Here is a 19,192-nt window from a genome sequence, read left to right on the forward strand (position 1 = left end):
ACAAGAAATGTCGATCGTTAAGATCGACCAAACAGTTCAGATTTTAGCATTCTGGTCTATGTTACAAAACTTGTTAATTTCACTTTAACAGTAAATCCTAAACTATTATATATATGATCAATATCCAAGTTTTCTTCGGATCGCCGTGAAAATTTAAGAAGGATAGCAGATTTAAATTACTGTGGCTTCATTCCCTGAATTACTACAGAATTAAGTAGTTTTCATAAATGTCCCCCATATTTCATAATGCTACGTCTCCCTGGCCACAAACGGCTTCTACTGGATTCCCCTATGACTTAGTTTCTCGTCTGTCTCACTTGCACACTACAGTGGCTAGGCCTCATTCAGCACAATAGACGCCTGTGAATTTCCCCACTTTGTGGCCAATCTGCCCTCTTTGTGGCACACAGTCCTGAACAGCAGCTTTCGTTTCACAATTCTTGAAGGCTGACTCATTTGGCCACATATTTAAATAAGAGTGAAATGCTCGTTAGCTCACAAGGGTTACGACAGCTACATTGCTGTACCCCAGTGTTTACTCCAGTCTAGATAGCGACCACCGTAAGCCGGAAACATCAGTCGTTCTGGCGAAAGGCCACTGCCACCGAGCGCCCTGTACCCCAGGAAGAATAATTCTAGGAAAACCACCACATATACTCGTGTTTTATCACTGCACTTACAGTTAAATATTACATTCTCAATCTGACTACATTCGACAGTGAGCAAAATATTGGAAATACCCTCTCCTGACGAGGGCGGCTCTGGAAATATCAAAATCTGTAGCAGTCTTATGACTGGACATAATTTTCCAAGTAAAAAAATATTTCATTCCCCTTACAGTTACTGCAGTTTTCCAAGTCAGATCTAAATCTTAAAACAGGCCATTTTCTTTGCACCTGTTGGAACACTGACGACAGTACACATACCTTATAAGCCCACTGTTCACAATGAATTTGTAATACATCCCCTACGACCTGCCGGCCGGTGTGGCCGAGTGGTTCTAGATGTAGATGTAGATGTAGATGTAGATGTAGCTTCAGTCTGGAACCGCGCGACCACTACGGTCGCAGGTTCGAATCCTGCCTCGGGCATACATGTGTGTGGTGTCCTTAGGTTAGTTAGGTTTAAGTAGTTCTAAGTTCTAGTGGACTGATGACCTCAGATGTTAAGTCCCATAATAATCAGAGCCATTTGAACCCTACGACCTAGCATGATATTTTGGCAACAACTGAATGCTGGCGATACCAAACAATACTGAGCGAAAATCAGAGATGGATGGACATGTCTCATAAGTTTTTCTTGCGAGTGGTATCACTGTGTCTTAGAAAAAGAGACCAGATGTTAAAAACGCGACTGCAATGGCTATGTTACTGACACAATCAATCTTGGTTCTACAGGCGCACACAACTGTTGCTAACGATATCCTTGATGAAAACCATACAAGCTGTATAAATCGAGGAATGACATTACCTCTGAATTAAGTGAACATTGAATATAGACGGTGATCGCTGGGGTGTGTATTAACAGACCGACGGTGCAGGTACACGTCGCCGACGATGTAAGCTGATAACAAAATCATCGAATTTAGAAAGTGATTTGGCTGAAGGAACACGGTATGAAGCTGCTATTTGCAACGTTCTCATGCAACAGCTAGATATTTCTCCAATATTTGTAATGCATTCCATATCAATGCCATGTTAGAGGTTCTGCAATGTATTCATCGGGTTATAGGCGATGCTTGATTGAGAATGATCAAATGCAGTAGATGGTGTGCTATGTGACAAATCACTTTAAAAAGTGCAGAGCAAGATTCAGTCATAAGAAATGTACGAAACACACTCCCATTTCTGATATATAGTGTTATGCTTTCTGCTAGAAATGCTGTCTGCTATTTGGAAGCAAGTCTTTGCATTCAACCACATACAGGCATTGGATCCTATGGAGATGTCTTTTAATGATTACAGCCACTAGTGAATGGTATTCGTGGCACTCTCATATCTAAACGATTCATTCTTTTCGAACCTATCTGCTACAGTAAAATTCCAATGTGGTTTTACGCAGCCCCTATGCATCTTGTAACTGTTTCTCAGACTCTGCCCCGTCATCCCTGCAGCTTTGTGCATGTGATCGTTCAATTTAAATCGGAAATGAGCAGAAGCCGGAGAGCACTATATCCGTCACGTGCTGCAACCCGTGCAGTAACAGGGTGAGCTGAGTTAATGTGGCAGGACTGTCTTTTTTGACCACTCGGTGTAAATAGGGACTTTTGTCGTAGCTCCACCAACGGTGTGCGATGTGTAAGGTCAGATCCAAACGAAGCTTGCTCCTGGAACATGAGCTAGTAAAAAAGACAGTACAAGCAGCTACAGGAACTGGGAGAAGGATGAGGATTTTTCTACTGCACTGCGGTGTGTCCCCAAACTACATACCGGTACTGCAGTCTGAAGGTGATCTACGTCTCTCATGGTGCCTCCACATCTCTGTCATGCAGCATCCAACAGACGATAAAAAACTACGAACTATAAAAGCTCCGGTAACATCGTCCGACACAGAACTCGATATACATATATTGAAAACACATACCATCTGTGTGCTGGCAGCCAGCGTATGCGTGGACCACAATTAAATATACAGGTACTGATCCATTCAGTCGCCTGCACAGACCAGTGTAAAGTGCCATCGTCTGTACTGAAGGACGACGACCATATCCCACAGACTATACTATCAGTCGCAAGAGAAGCTACCTGTGTCCCTGTGTTGTTGTCTGAAAAATTTTTTTCTGCTGTAACATGTCCAAGCAGCATATGACACAGTTTTATACATTGCCATACATTTCGTTTTTTGTACCGCGACTTCGAGATCTGAGTGTTGTTCTAAACAGACATTAACTCGTTTCGAGCCATTGACTCAAAGAAAACTAGACATTACATTGTGTAAATTATAGTGCTTCTGCTCCCACAACACACATTGGATGATTTTTAAGTAAGGGACAGTCACAAAATACGGGAACTGGAAGAGTTTTGCGGAGTTGTGGAGCAGTTTCTAACAGCTGTCCGAAGGTGATTGACAGCCTCTACATTTAAACTTATCTTTCACAGTGATGGAATAGTTGATGGCACAGTGCTCTGTATGGATACATTCCTAGCATGTCATTTATGTATGCAACCTTATAAAAGGTTTGTCATCGTTAACATATTTAGAAACATAAAGCACATTGCGCAATAGGTTATGTCCGTGTACGTATTGTTATAGTGGTTGTTCCATCATACAAACATGATACACAACAGCACAATTGTCTGCTTATGATGGACGTTTTCCAAACATTGCAGACCCACTACGAATCAATTAATTGAAGCTTCAGCGTAGTTCACAAACCAACTGATGGTGAGCAAGCAGAGATGCTCATATGGCGACCTTCTGGTTTTTGTGACTTTGGCTTAGAGCATGTGGTACACAATGGCATAGAAATGTCACACAATTGTGAAATAATCAAAGTTCATCACGTCTGCCATTTTTTAAGTACACTGGTGTTCATAATTGTTGATTAATGCGTTTAACGATCTTCATAAAACCCCAGAGGTCTTCCTGAACATAGAGAGTCACTAATGTCAAAATGATCCTCTTTAAAAAGAGGAAATCATTTTCTTGGCGTCATCTGTCTAATGGCATTCTCCTATACAAGACACAAATTTTTCCAGCTGCCTCCACTGCATCACCCATCTACTGCACTCAAAGAGAACAATAAATCGGGAGTGTTCTGATTTTTCCACTCAGCACTCCGTTTCTAGCGCCCGCAGCTCCACTCACTACCACCAAATAACAAAATGACGCTACGTAAACTAAAATAGCAACAGGTTTGTTATTAAATAACTCGTTTGCTACCAGTCACGATTTTCTTTATTTTATTTTTCGCACGACGCGTTTCGGTGGCTGATTCCCATTATCAAGTGCGTTTTTTTTGTGTTTGTTATGTCATTCCTATGTGATGTTGTCGATGTGTGAGACTCTGCTTCGCTTTGTTGACTTTAAGATTCCTTATCGTCCATTTGTGCAGAGTCTCACACAAACTAAACATCACACACAACTTGTTGTACACATTTAAACATCGAAAACATTTTTCATTAACAATACAGTGACACAGATGTTCTTACAAGTAAACATTTTTCATAAACATCTGTGTCACTGTTTTGTTTATGAAAAATGTTTTCGATGTTTAAAAGCGTACTTCAGGTTGTGTGTGATGTTTAGTGTGTGTGAGACTCTGCACAAATGTACCGTAAGGAAACAAAGTCAACAAAATGAAGTTGAATTTCACATCGACAACATCACATAGGAATGACATAACAAACACAAAAAACACACTTGAAAAATGGTTCAAATGGCTCTGAGCACTATGGGACTTAACGTCTATGGTCATCAGTCCCCTAGAACTTAGAACTACTTAACCCTAACTAACCTACGGACATCACACAACACCCAGTCATCACGAGGCAGAGAAACTCCCTGACCCCGCCTGGAATCGAACCCTGGAACCCCACACTCGAAAATGGGATTCAGTTCCCGAAACGCTTTGTGCGAAAAATAAAATAAATAAAATCGTGACTGGTAGCATACGAGTTATTTATAAACAAAGCTAATGTTTCCACAGTCGTAGGCTTTCAGAACCATTTATAACGGATCAAATCTGATTAAAATAGCAACAGTAAACTACAAATAAAGAATTACTGTCGATAAATAAATTCTTAGTAACCGGAATAACAACATGCAAAACAAAACCACTATGAACTTATGCACCATGTAAAGGGGAAGTATATGAAAAGAGTAAACGTTGTTAACAATAATCTCGAAATATTTTTGAACAATTTACTCTACTATACATTTGCACGGTCGTATCCAAAAATTTTCTTGATCTATTTACGTCAATATTTGCACAATACACAGATAAACTTTCGAATGGGCATAGGAAGTATATTTTAACATACAGTCATGCTCATAAATTAAGAATAACTGCAGAATGTGGTGCCACACAACGTGGCACTACACAAAACTGGCGCTAATATCGTAGGCACACAGGGAACACACGGGACACAGATCTGTAAGTCCACGGTATTGGCGATAAGTTGAGAAAACCGTCCCGAAACCAATGTGCTATAAAATGCCACTGTTTCCTGCGCATATACCCCGACATCAATACGGGATATGATCACCATGCACACGTACACAGGCCTCACAACAGGTTGGCATACTCTGGATCAGGTGGTGGAGCAGCTGCTGGGGTATAGTCTCCCATTCTTGCAACAGTGACTGTCGGAGATCCTGAATTGTCCTAGGGGTTTGAAGACGTGCAGCGATACGTCGACCGAAAGCAACTCAATGGGGTTTAGGTCTGGAGAACAGACAGGCCACTCCATTCGTCTGGTATCTTCTGTTTTGAGATACTCCTCCACGATGGCAGCTCGGTGGGGCCATGTGTTATCATCCACAAGGAGGAAGGTGGGACCCACAGCACGCCTGAAAAGGCGAACATAATGGTGTAAAATGACGTTCTGATACACCTGACCTGTTACAGTTCCTCTGTCAAAGACATGCAGGGGTGTAATCCCATCCAACATCATCAAACCACGACCTCCATAAAGGTCACTTTCAAGGACATTAATGGGTTGGTATCTGGTTCCTGGTTCACGCCAGATGAAAACCCGGTGAGAATCACTGTTCAGACTGTACCTGGACTCGTCCATAAACATAACCTGGGACCACTGTTCCAATGACCATGTACTGTGTCCTCGACATCAGGCTCCTGTGAGCAGGGGTCAGTGGAATGCACCTTGCAGGTCTCTGGGCGAATAAACCATGTCTGTTCAGTCCTCTTTAGACTGTGTGTCTGGGGACGACTGTTCCAGTGGCTGTGGTACGGTCCCGAGCAAGGCTACCTGCCGTACTCCGTAGCCGTCTGCAGGCACTGATGGTTTGATATCGGTCTACTTGTGGTGTTGTACATTGTGAACGTCCCGTACTGTAGCGCCTGGAAACGTTTCCTGTCTTCTGGAATCGTTGCCATAATCTTGAGATCACGCTTTGTGGCACACGCATGGCCCATGCTACGACCTGCTCTGTTTGACCAGTGTCCTGTAGCCCTAGTATTCTCCCCCTTCTAACCTAATCAATATGTGTTCTTTGAGCCATTTTCAACACGCAGTTACCATTAGCACGTCTGAAAACCTCTGCACACTTACTCGCTGCACCTTACTCTGACATGCACCAACACACTTCTGTGTATGTGGACTGCTTCCAGCGCCACTGTGCGACGACCGCAGGTCAAATGCACCTCATGGTCATACCATGAGGCGACTTAAACCCGCAACCCACCAGAGCATTGTTCCACAATGTATCAGCATTAGCATTATCCTTAATTTATGAGCACTTGTGTGAATTGTATATATATATATATATATATATATATATATATATATATATATATATATATATATACAATTAAGGATATACTTCCTATTATGAAGGAAAAACTTTGTTAACAAATATTGGAATGTTATTGAGCCAATTACTACAAATTTTTACATAGTACTTTAATAAACATTTAGTGAGAAAATTATCAGTAAAATTCATGAAATTTTTGACAGACTTACTTTAGATTTTTACACAATATTGTAATAAACATTCAGATACCTCTATGATTTAAACAACAACGAGCAGTTTTTCTGTTACAGCCATGTGAGAAGGTAAATGCTGTACTTTTTTCCCTGAAAAAGTGCAGTGTCATTTTCTTTCTCAGAGTCAGTCTTAACTACAACAGCAGCACGTTTAAGTATTAGACTAATTGTTTACTTCGTGTATATTCTTTCTCCTTATGCATTATTTAAATCAAAAATATTATACATAGCTATGCTATGTTTTGTTTTCTTCTTCACTATCTATTTTAACAGGAAACAGGCAGCTGAATGCATGGCTTGTTGGCTTATGATTATGATGTTACTATGGGATCTGAATCATATCGTCTGAGAAATTGTAATCCAACCCATTGGTAGATCAAAACTGTGCGAAATACTCTCACTGAAGCTACTATCCTCACAGATCCAGCAGCAGGAAACGTCCCTCATGTCCACTATACGAATGATGCCAACCAATTTAGCCATCCATTGTAAGCGACTGAAAGTAAATTGTATTTGTATCAAGTTTGTCTCTGAAAAATGTATAAAACTTATTTTGATATCTAAATACGTAAATCTTGGTGCAGGGCAAATGATCACTGTACCAGAACTGTTATTGTAATTGTAGAGCAAATGAACATAACATTTAACACATGTGACTTCGTGTTAAGACTGCTTGAAAAAAGATAATACTTTTCTGAAATCTTTTTCTGATTTTTAACCTCTGAAATGTTATGACATCTTCACAAATACATTTCGACAGTCACTGTACCTTACAATGGACATAAATTTTGATAATAATTAAATTTGTTGGCCTACCTGTGCGAATGGTATGCTCATCTGTTCTGCAACCTGTTACTATTAAGATAGTGATGAAAGTATTAAAAATCAAATTTCATGTACCTTACCTGCAATGCAGAACAGTATCTTATCACTTATTATGAAAACGTTTTTGCGGCATACAATTCTGGATGTGCAATGCGAGTATGCAAACACATTCACAAAAGTAAAAAATGAAAAATGAGGAATTAAACGACTACAAATAAGAATAAAGACTCCAGGTATAGCTATGCTTCATTAAGCCATGACAACAATACAAATTTTCATGAATTTCTCACATCTAGACGAGTTAGATAAATATTTCCTAATAACTTTCCTGTGTAGAACTATCTTTCTTGACTCTTGTTACAAATATAAGATAAAACCGTATGTTGCATTATAAAATTTCTACATCAGACTTCAACCATATGCAATGTTCTAACAATAAGAAACTACGCAATTACAAATACAAAAACACTGGAGTACCCTACACATTGGCTTATGTAATTTCTCCGTTAACACAGTCCAACTTACTCAATACTTTTCACCAACTCGTATGATCTCAAAATCCTTTTTAAACAATGCTGCCTCCACTACATGACAGGCCAGCTTCCATCTTTTTCAAACCAAGTACATTGCCATACTGTCTATCACACATTTCACACTGCTGCTCTCTGACTTACTCTAACATCTTTGGTCTCGAAATACAGACTTACAAAGAATATGGTTATACCAATACTACAGAGCTTGAGTACATTCATCAAATACACAACTTTCAAATTCACAACTTCATCACATTTATGGCCAAGACTTCTTGAAAATCTACATGCCAAATATGACAGTCTCCTTTACGACTTCATCCTTTCAAGATGCCCATAGCAAAGTAGACTTCCACTTTTAACATACATTTTCCTATATATTTCCTGATCAATTATGTGACCTAGTCTTGATATTCCACTCCTCCTCCTCCTCCTCCTCCTCCTCCTCCTCCTCCTCCAACAGACCATTTCCACTGAAAAAAGCTTCTGTTTATCTGTTTCACTAATTACTCTGGTTACTGACCCATACGTTTCAAAACTTTCGACAACTCTATGATGTATACCTTTTTTGGTCTTGATTGGTATTAACATTTTCCTTAAGGCAGAATTTAACTTGTCGGATTGCCTTTTCATTTGTATTTGTTCTTTGCTTTTTCCATTAACAAAAACAGTTACCGTAGAATATTTGAAACATTTATTTCCTTTTCTCTTTCCAACATCAGGTTCCAAATCCATTGAGTCATTTTCTTCCGCTGCAATATGATCAATTTTGACAACATTTATTGAGAGATCTCATTGTTCATGTTGTTCTCTAGGTCTGCGGAATATTTTTTCCATAACATCTGTTGCAATGATGAACTGCTCGTCCCCATAAACTAAGGTGTATAAAGTTTCTGTTCCAACTGGAATTTCCTTGCTACAGCATTTACTTTTGCATTCTTGTAAAGAGATCTCTAAGTAGATTTTGAAGAGATTAGGGGTTAGAGTGCATCTTTGCCGGAGTCGTTTGCAATTCTGAATTCATCAGACACCTTTTTATCAATCTTTACACAACTGATGCAGTGTAAAATCCTTTCGGAGCAAATACAGCAGTCTTACGGATAGTGTTCTTCAAGCAATCTCTCTCGCGACATGTTTAGCGGGACTATGTCGAGAGTTTTACGTATATCCACAAACAGCAAATATCTATTCTGATTTTCAGCCATTTCCCCAGCTTTTAAATTTCGTGAAGTAAATACTTTACCAATACATGTGCGTCCAGGTAAAAACTCATTTTTCTCTTCTCGTTCTACTACTTCTTCTTCCTGCTTCTTTAGGACTCTAACATACAATCTGGCTACTGACCCATCTGTAATTTTTACTTTCTCTCCGGTCACCTCTTTTATATATGGAAGTACTATAAGCATTTTCCAAATCACCCCCTGTCTGAGAACTGATGGAATATCATGTCCATTTTTTTCTGATTGAATGCGCCTTTAAGAATGTCGTTCGGTATGCCATTGGTTTTGATTAACGCCGCTGGTTAGTTTTGCTTTGCGGAATAACAAGACTCCATTTTGTTGTTCTTGTTGGTCACACAACAGAATCCGTGACCTTGTCCTGTTGCCCACCCAACTTCAAAACTTCACGTAAGGTATGACTGACTAACGTATGACCATTGTGGGACACAGTTGTAAATGCTATGTCTGCAAATAGCATCGATGTCAGGTACTAAATACAAGGGTTAAACATCGACAATAAGAAACGAACAATGAACGTCGACAGGAAGCCAGCCAACAGAACTCAGCAATGACCGTACTCTGCATACGTGGCCCTCATCTCAACAGGAATATGTCTCCCGTCCAATGTAAGTGAGATTTCTTATTTTTAACTAATGTTGCTCCTACAGTAATATGCAGCACTTTTTACAGATTCATTCCTCAGATGGAAAAACCGGAAGCTTTAAAGAATCACTTTGTTTCCGTCTGTCAACACCACAGTTCCTCATAGACGGGTAGAGGTATCAAATTGTAATGCACGAGTATTTAGAATATTAAGGTGTACGGTCCCTCGGCGTTGTACAACATTTAAACCTGTAAGTAAACGCTATCAAATGATATCGTCATTTATTTACTTAGAGTCATCAGTCTTCTGACTGGTCTACTGCTGCCCGCCACGAATTCGTCGCCTGTGCCAACATCCTCATATAAGAATAGTACTTGTAACCTGCATCCTCAATTATTTACTGGATGTATTCTAGTCGCTGTCTTCCTCAGCAGTTATTACTCTCTACAGCTTCGTATAGTACCTTGAAAGTTATTCCCTGACGTATTAACAGACATCCTGCCACACTGTCCCTTTTTCTTGTAAATATTTTCCATATGTTCATCTCCTCGCCGATTCTGCGGAGAACCTCCTAGTTCCTTATCAGCCCATCTAATGTTCAACGTTAGTCCGTGGCACCACTCAGATACTTCGATTTTCTTGTGTTCCGGTTTTCACATAGTCCACAGTTTCACTACCATACACTGCAGTGTTCCAAATATACATTCTCAGAAAATATTCGTTATCAGCAGGCGTCCCTTGGCCAGGAATTCCCTTTTCGCCTATGCTAGTCCGATTTTGATGTCTTGGTTATTTTGTTTCCTAGGCAGCAAAATTCCTAACTTCCTCTACTTAGTGACCATCAATTCTCCTGTTCAGTTTCTTGTCATTCACATTTACACTACTTCTCATTACTTTCGTATTTCTTCGATTTACTCTCAATCTATATCCTGTATTCAATAGCTTGTTCATTCCATTCAACAAATCATATTTCTTCACATTCACTAAGGATACCAGTGTCATCAGCGAATCTTATCATTGATATCTTGGCGGGGCTCGAACCACGGACCGAGGACGTGTTGATTGCTACGGTAGGGCCATGTATGTAACATATACTGGCAAACTCACTTATCAAAATGTACGACTGAACTTCTAACGTTCTTCCTTTACGAAGTGTAACGTTCTTTGTAGTTATTGTAATGTTCTTTATAAATTATTGAAATACTTAAATGAATGCCTCAACTAGGAATGCACAGAAAACTGGTTATAGTGTAGCGTGTTGTAACTAAGAGGTGTGCTTACTCTTTGTTATTGGTAGCAAAACTTTATACGAACTGATTGGGCAATGTAACTCCCAATACCAATAAAGAAATAGAGTCATTGCATAATACACTCAGCCCCTTAGTTACTGAAGCCTCTGGCACTTTTCAGAACTGATGACTTTGGTCCCTGTGCACATAACTAGTAAATGAAATTATCTTAAGTCTAAAGCAGCCACAATGGTTCGCGTTATATTCTGCTGTCTCATGAAGAAAAATAAAATATATTAGATACAGGCTCAGCGGTGTGCAATTCTGGCCGTAATACTTTTAAATATACATTAAATTCTTTTGGCTGACAAATGAAAACATTTAAGAAAAATTCCATGTCTTTAAAAACTTATCACTTGGATAGGGAGGCGGTAGTGATTTGGGTTAATTACTAGCACTGTCTTTTTCAATAGTGAAGTTGTATCTGAAGTTTAAGTTTGGCGTTTCTGACAACTGAAATTATACTATTGAAAAAAACTACATCCTTTTTAGGAAATGAAAACTTTTCTTTGCTGATGAAGACACAACAATGAGATTCTTACAGCAAGTATTATCCAACATTACTAAAAGGCATAAAGACAAATCATCAAATTACGTATACATGTGTTAACAAATCTTAGAAAGATTACAAAATGTAAATATCTAACTAGTCTATACATCAAATCTCTTTACGTACATTATGGGGTTACTCGACATAGAACTCACTGTTATCAGTTATCAGCCAACTCATTTACACTAACGCGCTGGCAAAAGAAAGATAATGAAAAATTAACTTCTATACATTAACTGCGAGAGGACTTCTGCTCCCATATTTATATTCACAATAATACATGTGCTCGTAAAGCTTCTTTGCAATTTCAGTCCAGGAATCCTTTCTTGTCGCAATTAAATTTACATTTCGTCATTTCAATTTACATTCCATTACAAAATCACCCATTATTTTTAACTACCAATTTTATGTGCGGTGTAACACAAAATATTGGTATGAGAAAATTCCAACATTATAATCTGACACTTGGTTGCTTCACAGAGAACACAACAAAAACTGCCTACTGCATCCTCTTTCGTTCACAAACGGATACACACACACACTGCTGTGCGCCAAGTGCTCTCTTACTCCAACACTACAATATCGGACAAGTATCTTTGGCTCGGCGCTCGTGCAAAGTCAGCGATCCGCATTATACTGCCCATCACAGACATACATCGTTTACAATATAACATTTTCAAGTCTGTTTACATTACTATCATTACAATATGCAGGTGGCACACATAAGTGTACCCCAGTAGACTCCTTTCAAACTACCTGTCTACATAATTAATTTTTTACGGAGCCCTCTGAGTGCGAGTTTTGTTCGTAGTTGTCCGGGTTTTTATTATGTACTATATATACTGACCGTTAAATGCCTCTACTGAAAATAGAGAACATATTTTCACGTAATCACGTTGCTTAGGAAGGTATCAAATTTTCTCTAACAAAACAGTACTAGTGTGGAGATGTACTATTAATGGTAATGGTAAGAACGGCAATATAAGAGAATTTCCTTGATCACTAATTTGAAATGATGGACTTTCTTAGGCCTGCTCTATTACGACACTAATCAATAGTACATCCGAGGCTCATGTGTGGTCCAGGCCTCCATTAGCATTTTCCAAGAAGACATTTTCTAAATAACACCTAGTTACACAATTACACAGTTTGACATGAATGATTATTACTGTGCTGTAAGTAAAACAAGTAAAATACTGTGTGGGGCAGTAGCAAGCTGGCTGGGGAGTGATTAAGAGGCTGGGTTAAGAATTACAGACTTCACCATTAGTAAAACAAACAATTTAACAACGGGAACTATGACGCCTAATGAATAAGGCATTTGATCCCAAGTCTCACCACATCAGTTGTTGGAATGCATTAACTTATTTAAAAACGATTATCGCTTCACGTTGGAGGATCCAAAATAAAATATCCTTCGTCTTATTATCTAATAATTTGCGGCGAAAATTACTAATTGTGATATGGCGTTGCTGCTCCTTAACGGGCAATTAGTGGTCAAGGACATTAATTGATCACACAAGTTATTACAGTCAGCAAATGCAACGGCGTAAGGGCCAGTGATAAATGCCCACCACACCGAAGCCGTTTCAAATAATTAAAAATCCTACAAAAAATTTTCATTAAATAACAAGATGCCTCGCTCCTGAACATCAGCTTACGGCAGCAAAATTTCAGTAAAAAAAAGAAAAACTTAATGTTGTTGCTTAGATTTACTTAAGCGGGATTAAGGAGGAATCAGTAGTGTAAATCATGAGGTAAACTGATTATAAATAGGCTCCCTACCTGGTGTCATATGCAGGTGAAATATAAAACACCAAAGTAAGGGAAACACTTTATCAAGCGACAGCAGTAGTAAAAATAGAGAAAGAATGAGCTACATCCGGTGGGCAGAAACAGCAATCAAACAAATCACAATGTTCTTATTACACAGGTGACTAAGTCTGTAAACAATTAATTAAAAGTAATGAACATATACTAGAATCAATTGGGCAGCTGTCGTATCATAACAGATACCTTTTTCTCATATGTAAGAAGAATTTACATTACCAATAATGATCCGGTGAAAGCCACAAAATCAGCTAAAGCATGCAATGAAGTCCACACACACACACACTCATACACGAAATTAAACACTATTCTAATAAGATACAAAGCACCAATAAATAAAGCAAGGTTGGCAAGCAGTGAAAAGTAATACGCTAGACAAGTAGCATGCAGAAAAATTTTAAACAGTAACCACGGGCTTGCCTACACAGTCAACCAAGTCACACTGCCCAGTAACGTGGCAAGTAGAATACAAAATCCAAATTGAAATCCACGTTTTCCATAAATCACGTGCGCGTGTCCAGAAAACCGCCTGAACACAGCATAGTAGAAGAATACAAAAGAGCACCTTCGCTCCCAACAGAATATGAGAGGAACTGACCATCAATACCAGCTATATCCGAAAGGAAGCAGGCTGTAGTGGTTCACACGTCAGTTGAGAACAAAATTATTGCCAATTACAGGAACAGGCTGGTTTCCTACAGTGCTCGAGAAGCTGACGAATTCCACCAGGCATGATGGCGCCAATAGCACACCACAGGCTAGGCCACCGTCTTCCAACAGTGTTCGGCCCAATGGAGCGTTCGCACGGATTAGGTAAAATAGAACAACCAATTCTCCACACTGCTACAAGCAAATCCCTTCTGCTTACCGTTCACGCCCATGTACTCCTACCCGCCGCTGATCACACGCCCTCTTGCGGGTCGCCGTCCTCAAGTTTCCCAGCAATGGGAGACAGACATGCACAGGATAGATACATCGGTAACTGAGAGCCGAGGTTGTCACACTCATTGGCACATTGCCACTGCTACGCCGATAAGGGTTGTGTACGAAGAAAATAAATCACTCAAATATTCGAATTAGCAGGTTCAGTCAACATTAATACCCGACAAGGGAACAGATTATTCATAAAAAAGAAAGTGTAATGAGTCGTTCTCAGTATAGAAAGTTAAGCTAGCCAGTCTAAAATAGTAATGTGCAACTCAGAAAACTGATATTTACATGAAAGTGCATAATATAGCAGACTGGAGTTATAAGTCAACGTACATGACAGAAAGTAGTAACTGACAAGAGACATCCATCACGTTCTTCCATCGATACGGGGAGCAGCCTGTGAAGGAACTCAATGAGAAATTCGGGAATAAAATAAAATTCTTGGAGTAAAAATAAAAAAGTTAAAGTTGAAAAGCCAACAAACTGTATTTTCGTCTGCCGTCCAAAGACATCAGTCAGTTGCAGCAGTCAGAAAATCAGTGCAAACAGATTTGCTCATTGAGGGCACTGTCAATGAGAGAGCGTCGACGACACTAGCTGGTCACATCGTGCAGAACCGGGAGTACGTCTGATCGAGTAAAATGAGAGGGAACGCTGGAGTACCACCGAGCAGCAGAAAGAACGGGTTTAAATGCACGCTGTGGTCTACTCGGGGCTGACACGAAGTGCTTACTCCCACATCCAGTGTTGTTTGTTATAGACCTGTCTGTTCCTGGAAAGCACCATTTGGGGCACCACCTTGAGCTATGTGGGTGTGTTGTCATACAGCGTTCCGCTCATTCCTGATGAAAGTGGTTGTCAACTCCATCCTTTATCTGCCTGGTAACATCCTGATAGGAAACAGTAACACTGTACATAGGTTCTTAGTCTGTAGGAGGATGACTATTTGTTACTGCATGACTGTTAAGCATCTCTGAAGTAGATTACCCCTGACTCTCGGTAATCATGTCAGCCAGTTGCGCATTAGTATTCAGTGAACCACTGGACTGATCAAATTTTCATATATATATATATATATATATATATATATATTCTATCTGTTACAGTAAGATTGCGTTTGGTGCTCTGGCCCTTGTTGAGTCAGTTCATTTTAGAATCTAGTATTTCTTGAAATTGTTCTCATTCTGTGCGTTGCCCCAATGTTATTCTATTATGTTATTTCTTTTTAATATTATGTTTAATATCAAAGAGCCTATGACCTGCTCTTGCATTGTAATATATTGTAATGGTTCTTGCTGTTTGCCTCGATTGAGAGGGTATTAGTCAGCTATTGCATGGTTGTAATATATAATAATTGCCATGTTACTAAATAAAAGATTTAAAAAATGATTAATCACCACTCAAACCATCACTATCATTTCCTGTTACCTCACAGTTATAAAAATGCTTTAAAAAATTTGTATTGTTCTTTCGTGGCAGTTAAACATTTTTAACGGTTTTTCCATCATATTCGACCATCTTCAGATCAATATACTTGCATAAGTAATGAGAGAATTTTGATGTGTAATTTCTGTAAAAACACGAGAGGGTCCGTATGCAGCTACATAGATCTGAAGATGATCAAATGTTACCGAAATTTGCACTATCACAAAGATGTCCAACTTAGATGGAGAAATAAACATCATCACCAGATTCCTTAGTACATTAATAATGGATTACTGACCACATTCGACGGAGAATGCGCGCGGGACGGGGGCCTGAAACAGGTTGTAAAGGTGTGTAACGTTTCGTCCTGGGGCGAACTGCTACATAGCAACTCCACGACATCAACCTTAAGCCCATTACTTATTAAAATGTTTTTGTGTCCCCATAAAAGTTTACTTTCTGGGACATGACCCCTTTTCCAAAATCACCTGTTTAAATGTTCACACATGTAAAAATTTATTCACAAAACTCAGAAAACGAAAGTTTATTATAGAGTAGATAACATAAAATGTCAAATTTTAACGAATTTCACATACAATGACCCCTTAACATGAGTCATAAGCGCCCCATTTTACATTTCTCAGCTGAAGTCATTAGTAAAGACTCTATGTATGTTGATTGTATCATTGTCGGTAATGATAAGTTTCTTACATATTGCGTCTTCTGTGGACACTAGTCAGTTATTTTCTGATGATGGTTCAATGAGCCGAAATATGGTTCGAAATAAATATTGGTAGTCTCTGCAGCCGACATATGAATCGCAAACAATTCAGCAGCTGTGTCCATGTATGGCTGAAAAATGCAAAATGGAACACTTATCACTAATGTTAAATTATATTGTATGGGACGGATAGCATCACACACACACACACACACACACAGTACGTAGTTAAAACAGACAGTATTTAAGTATGCAAGTTTTATGAATGTAACACTAAAGGTTGTAAGGGAAAACAAAGTTGGTATATGACACATCCATGGTGGTACAAATTTGGAGAGAATAATTTGAGCATTATCACATTTATTTCCACAAACGTCTATCAGAATACTCATACACCTCTGTTACACTTTCTAACGCCGTCCCACGGGTTTTATCAGCCATTGACTATTCGTACTGCATTCGTTTGTATTTGTTCAACATCCGCTGTTAGTCCCATTTGCTGTGGGTCCCGTACACTTGAGAGGAATATTCTAGTATTGTTAGCACGAGTGCTTTTTAGCAATCTCCGTCGCATTTTCCCAGTATTTTTATGAATGAAGAGGACTCTGCCACTCCTATGGCCTACGACTAGTCCTGTAGTAGTGGGGTAATGCAGGAGTAGTTTTCATAATGAATAAAACGATAGGAATGCGGGTAAGCTACTACAAACAGCACAGCGAACCCACTGTTGTGGCCAAGATAGACACGAAGCCCACGCCTACGACAGTAGTACAAGTCTATATACCAACTAGCTCTGCAGCTGACGAAGAAATTGAAGAAATGTATGATGAAAGAAAAGAAATTATTCAGATAGTGAAGGGAGACGAAAATTGAATAGTCATGGGTGACTGGAATTCGGTAGTAGGAAAAAGGAGAGAAGGAAACGTAGTAGGTGAATATAGATTGGGGGTAAGAAATGAAAGAGGAAGCCGCCTGGTGGAATTTTGCACAAAGCACAACTTAATAATAGCTAACACTTGGTTCAAGAATCATAAAAGAAGGTTGTATACATGGAAGAAGCCTGGAGATACTAAAAGCTATCAGATAGATTATATAATGGTAAGACAGAGATTTAGGAACCAGGTTTTAAATTGTATGACATATCCAGGGCAGATGTGGACTCTGACCACAATCCACTGGTTATGAACTGTAGATTAAAACTGATGAAACTGGAAAAAGGTGGTAATTTAAGGAGATGGGACCTGGATAAACTGACTAAACCAGAGGTTGTACAGAGTTTCAGGGTGAGCATAAGGGAACAATTGACAAGAATGGGGGAAAGAAATACAGTAGAAGAAGAATGTGTAGGTTTGAGGGATGAAGTAGTGAAGGCAGCAGAGGATCAAGTAGGTAAAAAGACGAAGGCTAGTAGAAATCCTTGGGTGACAGCAGAAATATTGAATTTAATTGACGAAAGGAGAAAATATTAAAATGCAGTAAATGAAGCAGGCAAAAAGGAATACGAACGTCTCAAAAATGTGATCGACAGGAAGTGCAAAATGGCTAAGCAGGCATTGCTAGCGGTCAAATGTAAAGATGTAGAGGCTTATCTCACCAGTGGTAAGATAGATACTGCCTACAGGAAAATTAAAGAGACCTTTGGAGAAAAGAGAACGGCTTGTATGAATATTAAGAGCTCAGATGGGAACCCAGTTCTAAGCAAAGGAGGGAAAGCAGAAAGGTAGAAAGAGTATATAGAGGGTCTATACAAGGGCGATGTACTTGAGGGCAATGTTATAGAAATGGAAGAGGATGTAGATGAAGATGAAATGGGAGATATGATACTGCGTGAAGAGTTTGATAGAGCACTTAAAGACGTAAGTCGAAACAAGGCCCCGGGAGTAGAACACATTCCATCAGAACTACTGAGAGCCTCAGGAGAGCCAGTCCTGACAAAACTCTACCATCTGGAGAGCAAAATGTATGAGACAGGCGAAATACCCTCAGACTTCAAGAAGAATATAATAATTCCAATCCCAAAGAAAGCAGGCGTTGACAGAGGTGAAAATTAGAGAACTATCAGTTTAATAAGTCACGGCCGCAAAATACTAACGCGAATTCGTTACAGACGAATTGAAAAACTGGTAGACGCCGACCTTGGGGAAGATCAGTTTGGATTCCGTAGAAATAATGGAGCATCTGAGGCAATACTGACCCTACGACTTATTTTAGAAGCTAAATTAAGAAAAGGCAAACCTACTTTCCTAGCATTTGTAGACTTAGAGAAAGCTTTTGACATTGTTGACTGGAATACTCTCTTTGAAATTTTGAAGGTGGCAGGGAGCGAAAGGCTATTTACAATTTGTACAGAAACCAGGTGGCAATTATAAGAGTCGAGGGACATTAGAGGGAAGCAGTGGTTGGGAAGGGAGTAAGACAGGGTTGTAGCCTCTCCCCTATGTTTTACAATCTGTATATTGAGCAAGCAGTACAGGAAACAAAACAAAAATTCGGAGTAGGTATTAAAATCCATGGAGAAGAAATAAAAACTTTGAGGTTCGCCGATGACATTGTAATTCTGTCAGAGACAGCAAAGGACATGGAAGAGCAGTTGTACGGAA

This window comes from Schistocerca cancellata, chromosome 3, assembly GCF_023864275.1.
Source record: "Schistocerca cancellata isolate TAMUIC-IGC-003103 chromosome 3, iqSchCanc2.1, whole genome shotgun sequence".
Classification (NCBI taxonomy): Eukaryota; Metazoa; Arthropoda; class Insecta; order Orthoptera; family Acrididae; genus Schistocerca; species Schistocerca cancellata.